An 8013-nucleotide genomic window follows, 5' to 3' on the forward strand; every position below is an offset into this window, starting at 1 on the left:
GGGGTGGGGGGTGGGGAGAGGGAAATGCAACTCTAGGTACAAAATATAAAGATATCTCCTGTCTTCCATGTTCTCTCTTTGGAATTTCGTATATTTTTTATTTGTTGTTTAATATCATTCTAAGAAAAATAATCATTTAAAATTATTAGCATCAATTTTACTGTTCAAATTTACATCATGCAATACTAGTTTTTAATGCAAACAGAAGGGCATTTGCAAAAATCAATAAAATTACATCATTTGTGTTTTGTAGCCAGTATGTGCATATGCATTTTGTAGTCTGTTTTGGTCTTATCAGAACTGTGGAATCATCACAAAATTAATGCAATTGTTTTTATTCTACTTCTTATTATGTGCTCATTCTACCAGCACTCTGTCTTAAACTCACTGTACTGATGAGTAAGGAAGAACTGAAAGGAAAAGGAACTATGGGTTGTCCTTTCCTTCAATGTGTCATCATTTTCAGAGTAACTCGTTAGCTAGTACAGGGAAGTAACACAAGTAAGAGAGGACATGATAAAGTTTCCCTCTGGTTGTTGCCTTCACTTTGGATTCAGAGCAAGTTCTGGTTGGAATGGAAAGCACGTAACACACTTACCTTGCACCCAGTTTCTGTGTTGCTGACCTTTCACACGTCATGGGGCCATTGGAATTCTGTGCTCATGGGGCATCAAGAATGCTATGCATGAATGGAGCAGCAAAGAATAATCATGGATGTATGTCATGAGTGCATTTCCTCCGCTCATGCACATAATCCATTGTCTCATCAGATGTCACTTATAGAAACACAGTTCAAAGATAAAAATCACTAGGAATCTCAAGACAGTAAAACAGAGCTTTCTGAGGATGGGCCCTGTGCAGCTGTACTGACCACATGGCCATTGGTGAAAGCCTCGAGCATGTGGGAGATGAAGTAGACATTCTGGCATGGCTGGTTATAACAAGGAGTCAACAATACAGCTAACATTTATTAGATATGTGTTATGTATCATGTATTATCCTAAATGCTTCATAGATTTTTTTTTTTAATTTTTGCTCAAGAAAAAAGTGAAGCAGTATTACTGCATACTCCATTTTCCAGGTGGGGAAGCTGTTAAAGTAATGAAATAGGCCCAGGGGCATCAACGTCGACATATAATAGCTGTAAAACAAAGTGTGTTGAAAAGTGTTCAGAGTGATAGTTTCTCTGTATGTAGTCTGTATTGATTAACATTCCTCCTGTAGAAATAAACACTATTTTGAATCCTATCTTCACTTATTAGCTTTGCTAATATCATTTATTTTATTGCACTTCATATAAATAGAATCATACAATGTATTCTCTCTTATAGCTGGTTTCTCTCACATTATGTAATGTTTTCAAGATAAATCCACATTACTGTGTGGATTAGATAGTTGTCCTATTTTTAATTCCTATTTGATATTCAATCATGTAAATATATAGTACCACAATTTATTTATTTTTTCTCCAATTGGTGAATATTTCAATTGTTTCCAGTACGGGACTATTACAGATAAAGCAAATTGTTCAATAAAATTCTTGAATAATTCTTTTTGGTACATGTATTCATATCTCTTGGACACATACTTAGGAGTGGAATTGCTGGTTATATATTATCTCTTAATCATTCTATCAGAGCTCTGTTGCTCATTCTTATAGTTATTACAAATAAAATAAAGTCTAATTTGAGTGAATAAATATTAATATTATAAATATGAAAATCCTAAAAAAGAATTGTTATTCAAGACAGCTCTTACCTTATATAGCAATTATAAGTTCTGCTTGCAGCCACAAATCATTTCTATGTACTAAGCCACATACTAAAAGCCTATAAAAAATTATTTTGATGAATTAAAGTGCATTGAGAAAAAGATGAGTGAGGAAAAGAAGAATACCAAAACATTTTAAAATTAAATAATATTAATTTTTAGCTGTCTGAAAAATAGATTTAAGATGAGTTGAATAATTGCTAATTGGGCTGTAGTAACCATGTTCATCATGAAAATATAAAAGTATAGTATGTTATTAAATTCTGTCAGTCACAGAAGAAATTTAGTGGTTTAAGACAAGCTTCTGCAAGCATGTCAATTAAGTGTACTACTTTTTTTTAGTTATATAAACATAACTAAAGGTTTATCAAAAATGGAAATGTAATTTTTAAAATTCTGTGAAAATATCCTTTCTGTTTAGGAAGGGAATAAAGTGCTTCTTAGTCATTTTCATGGAATAAATTCTAACTTATCTAGATGCAATAACACATATAATGTAACATTTATGATTATAGGCTATTTTCAGGTCCTGAAATTCTTGAATGAGTCTTTTCTGGAGTGACAGTTATAACATTGAATTTATCTGCTTTTGTTAGTTAAATGAGATTCTCAATTTGAGGGCAATATAGGTCTTGTTGACACTTCCTATCTTCATGTATTATAGCTTTCTTTTACAATCAATTTGCCTCATCCAAAGTTTACACAGCCTTGCATAAAACATTAGTCACAGTGCTCCTGCAGACACAATTGCAGAATGTATTTTGAGCATCCATAAAAGATACAGTTAGGGCAAACAACCAAACCTAGAACTGGCAGAGTCCTGAGTTTCCATTTATGCAGGTTAAAGCAAATCCTTACTCTGAGGTTCCTGACAGCAATGGGCTGGCTAAAGATTTGGGCTCTAAGCTTGTACCTTTTCGAATCATTTTGGACATGTTATGTAGCTTCTCTATGCCATAGTTACAAGGAGAAAACAATTATGCCTGCTTGATTGGGATGTGTGAAGAAAAACTGTAAAAAATAGATGAATAATGCTGGACACAGTGCTTGGTGCATAGCAAGTGGCCGCTGAATATGACCTGTTGTTATTTTGTAAAAAAAAAAAATAATAATAATAATAATAAAAATAATAAAAATCCACTGATGCTATTTAACATTTTTTTTTAATGGTAAAAGCTAAAATCTTATCATGAAAGATTCTTTTAAAACAAATTTACTGTGATAATTTTTTTAATTGAAGTATACTTCTCTCTAAATTAACTCAATAAATATTTATAAGTATTTATAATAATATTTATAAATATTATTATATTTATAAATATGGCACTGCTGTAGGCTTTGGAGAGAGAACAGTGAACAGGATGTAAACAGTTTCTGAAAGAGGAGGAACACTCCTATCATTGGCAAAGATTGAGCACAAAGTCAAATACATGATTGAAATTAGCTGTGTAGAAACAATATCTTCTGGAGACAGACTCCTTTACTGATCTCTGAGTTCTAGACTTTAATGTTGGTCTTTTGGAGGAAATGACTCTGTTCTTAGAAAAATCTTTTTCTGAATATTTTTTTTCCTGTAGCATTTCCTAACTGCTACTAAACTCTTAAGTTAGAATGCCTTTCTCTAACATCCAGTTTCTAGAATGTCTGCCTGGAATTCTGGAATTTTCCCCCCAATACCAGTGAGAGTAAAGTCATCCGGAAATCCCCAAATGCTGGATTTGGAGTGAGGCTGATTTGATCTGAGCCATGAAATAACTTGTATTCTCTTGGCCTTGTCATTGATTTCCTGGTCCTCCCATCCATGTGAATAAATATAAGGAATTGGACTATGTAATTGCCAGCTTTTACATTTTAAAACTGAATGCAATTTTATTCCCCACTCAATGAGCAGAAAAAGACATCTATTTGATGGAGAGCTCCTTATTTTTTAAACAATATTTTGCATTCATTTACTAAATTATCGATAAATAGCCAGGAAACTTAATCGTTTAAAGCAGACTTTGATATTATTCTCCAATTTATGGGATAAAAATGAAATAGGATCAAATTTCATCCGTGATGACAGCTTCTTTCGGGAAGACAAGAAAGCATCTGCTTTGTTTTCCTAACCATGTCAATAGCATTTTCATGAGACATGTAAGTCAAATAGCAGAACGTTTTTAATTGTTTGTTTGGATAAACTACAGATTGAATTTGCCATACTTTTGGATTTAAATAATGATAAGAGATTCCATAAATTCAGGTCATCAAATGTTCTTTTCTGGTATTTCCTTTAGTAATTCCTACTTATTCTTGCACTCATTCCTGACATTAAAAATAATGTGAACAAAATTAAAGAAGAACTAAATAAGCGAAGATACATTGCAAGCTCATGGATAAAAAGACTCAATATTGTCAACATGTCAGGATTTTCAAAGTTGATATATATATTCTATGTAATCCCAAACAAAATCCCAGCACATTATTTTGGGGAAACTGAGAAACTAATTACAAAGTTTGTATGGATAGGCAAAAGACCTAGAATAGCCAATACACTATTGATACAGTATTAAAGAAGAAGAACAAAGTTTGAGAACTGACACTATCCAATGTCAAGACTTACTGTAAAGCTACAGTAATCAAGACAATATGTTACTGGCAAAAGAATAGACAAATAGATAATCCAATAGAATAGAGACAGCAGAAATAGATTTCCATAAACACAGTCACTCACAATTGACAAAGAAGGAAAGGTAATACAACCTAGCAAAAATAGTCTTTCCACAAACGGTGCTGGAACAACTAGACATCTGCATACAAAAATTAAAATTAAAATTAACCTGGACCTTACACCCTTCTCAAAAACTAACTTAAAATGGATCACAGACTTAAATGTAGGCTGCAAAATTATAAAAGTCCTAAAGATAACACAGGAGAAACTTGAAATGACTTTGGTAATGCCCAAAACTTTTAGATATAACACCAAAAGAACAAATCATAAAATAAATAATTGATAAGATGGAGTTCATTAAAATTAAAACCTTCTGCTTTGCCAAAGACAATGTCAAGAGAATGAAAAACAAACAAACAAACAAACAAAAAAAAAACCAACAAGCCACAGACTGGCAGAAAATGTTTGCAAAAGACATATCTGATAAAAGATTGTTATCAAAATATGCAAGGAACACTTAAAAATCAGCAATAAGAAAACAAACAACCTGATTAAGAAAAGGTCCAAGGATCTGAATAGATACCTCACCAAAGAAGATATACAGAGAACAGAGAAACACATGAAAAGATAAGCCATACCTTATGGCATTAGGGAAATGCAAATTTAAACAACAACCAGATATCTACATGCCTATTACACAGGACAAAATTCAGAACACAAACAACACCAAATGCTGACAGGGATGGGGAGCAACAAGGACTCTCATTAATTACTGGTGGGAATGCAAAATGACACAGCACTTTGGAAGATAGTTTGGCAAAATTAAATATACTCTTACCATATAATTGAGCAATTGAATTCCTTGGCATTTACCCAAAGAATCTGAAAACTTACTAGTATGTCCATACAAAAACCTGCACACAGCTGTTTATAGCAGCTCTATCCATAATTACCCAAACATGGAAGTATCCAGAATGTTCTTCCATAAGTAAATAAGTAAACAACTGTGGTACATCCACACAATAGAATATTGTTCAGTGCTAAAAAGAAATGAGCTATCAAGCAATTAAAGAACATGAAAGAAACTTAAAGGCATATTCTTGCATGAAAGGACCCAATGTGAAAAGGCTACGTATTGTATGATGTTAAGTATGTGACATTTTGGAAAAGGCAGGACTGTGGAGCCAATAAAAAGATCAGCTGCCACTGGTTGGGGTGGGGGAAGGGATAAATAGGTGGAGCACAGAGTATTTTTAGGGCAGTGAAAAATCTCTGTATGATACAATGATGGATACATGTCATCCTGCGTTTGTCCAAAGCATACTAGTAGAATGCACAACACTAAAAGTGTATTGTCATGTACACTATGGACTTTTAATGATTATAGTGTATCAACGTAGATTCCTCAGTTGAACAAATGTACCACTCCCTCTATTAGAATACAAGCTGTCATGGAGCAACTTAGTCACTAATATATCCCCAGCATGCACACTCTCAACAAAGATTTTGAGATGAATGAATGATTTGCCACTTTGGAGTTTTCATGACTCATCAAAAACAGAATACAATACAGAAAATAATGTGTTGTGCATCATTTTAAAAATTTCCACCCAAGGTGACAGGGCTAGGTTGATAACCTAGAAAGGAAGGAATTACGTCTCTCATCGTATCTAATTTTACCCAATTAGATTTGTGAAAGGCTCTACAGTGTGTAAACTCTACACCTTGAACTAGAATCAAGATCTCACAGTTCTTGTTCAGTCCCCTTTCCATTGCATTCAGAGTAGGGTTTCAGCAATGAGGTTGATACCAATATTGTGATGCCAAGAGGTCATAAAAATTTGAAAAGGGGGAGGGTGTCTTTAGCATTTTTTTAGCAGGTATCTTTCCTTTTACTGCGTGGCTCCTCAGAATTTTTAATATACAGTTTCTTTTGCAAATCTGGAAGTGGAAAATGCCTTAGAATGCAATGATTTCCAAACTTTGGATCAGGAAGTTCCTTTTGATACCTTGGAAAATTGTAGGGTACTAGTGCCAGACTTACAATTTACAGGCTCCTGGACCAGTCACGTAGTAATACGCTACTTGTGACTGTATCAGTTAACTTGACTGCCTAACAAATCACTTCCCAAATGGCTTAAAGCAGAAGCCATTTACTTTCCCACGTTTGTGTGGGTTCGCTGGGTGGTTTCTTAACTTGAGGTTGGGTAATCTCTGATCATTTCACTCACATGTTTGGTGGTGTGGACTGGTCAGGCTGGGAGGTCCTCAGCTGTGATGGATAAGTTTTGCTCCTCATCAGCTGCTTCACATGGTGGTGGTCAAAGAGTCCAAAGGTCATCAAGAGAGCAAGGCCCAAAGCACAAGCACTTTCAGGTCTCTGCTTATGTCACATGTGCCAGAGTTCTATTGGTCAAAGCAAGTCACAGTTCAACCTAGGTAGGATGGGAGGGAAAATGGGCTCCACCACTAGAGGGGAGAATCAGCAATGTCCTGTTGCTAGGATGTGATTGAGGCAAATGGCTGAGGTTTAGAGACAAACATGTCCTTTGAGAAGTTCCAAATGAGAACAATCGTAGGTCCCTTTCATTCTCCTCTTTTAATTAAGCAACATCCTCCAAGAAGCCTTACCTACCCCTGGTTCCTTGCTTAGCCTAGGGCTGTGGTCGGCAAACTTCTGCTCGCCAGCCACATGCGGCTCTTTGGCCCCTTGAGTGTGATTCTTCCACAAAATACCACGGCCTGGGCCAGTCTATTTTGAAGAAGTGGCATTAGAAGAAGTTTAAGTTTTAAAAATTTGTCTCTCAAAAGACATTTCAATTGTTGTACTGTTGATATTTGACTCTGTTGACTAATGAGTTTGCCGACCACTGGCCTATGACCATACCACGAATTTTTTACTTTATGCAACATACGCAGGGGAAAATAGACTGAGGCCAAATAATGCAATGTGTTTGCACACAGAACAACAGGGGCAGGGAGTATTCAGCTTATCAAGAAAACTAAAGGAAGCATGCTTTCATTGTCTCGGGGCTCTTGGCAGTCAATGTACCCTGACTGAGTAGCTTTTTTTCTTATCCATAAACATTCACTGAAGGCAAAGTAGGATCTGGAAAAATCATGGTGACCTATATAAAATGATTTCTTCTCTCTTTGTAGAACTTTGACTCAAGTGGGGTAGAAGGACACCTAAAAATATATCCAGATAGATAGATGATAGGTGGATAGATAAGTAGTTAGATAGATAGATAGATAGATAGATAGATAGATAGATAGACAGACAGAGGATAAATAAGGAAGGGTGATGAATGAAGGCACCTAATTTAGGTGGGGTAGTCAGGGAAGGTGTCTCCTAGTTGAAAGGGACATTTCAGCTAAGTGCTGAGGGATGAGCAGGAACCAGTCAGGTGAAGAGGAGAGGCAGGGGAATTATTCCAGACAAAGGGATGGCAAAACTCTGAGGCAGATAAATAATTTCTACCAAGAACTCATGTATTCTGTAATGAGCTTTATTCCCTTTTCATGCATATTTTAGCAATTAGATTGTGCTGTCATTGGTTTGTTTGCAGTCTATGATTTGTTTATTTTTGTGT

This window comes from Pipistrellus kuhlii, unplaced genomic scaffold (assembly GCF_014108245.1).
Source record: "Pipistrellus kuhlii isolate mPipKuh1 unplaced genomic scaffold, mPipKuh1.p scaffold_m20_p_11, whole genome shotgun sequence".
NCBI classification, from domain to species: Eukaryota; Metazoa; Chordata; class Mammalia; order Chiroptera; family Vespertilionidae; genus Pipistrellus; species Pipistrellus kuhlii.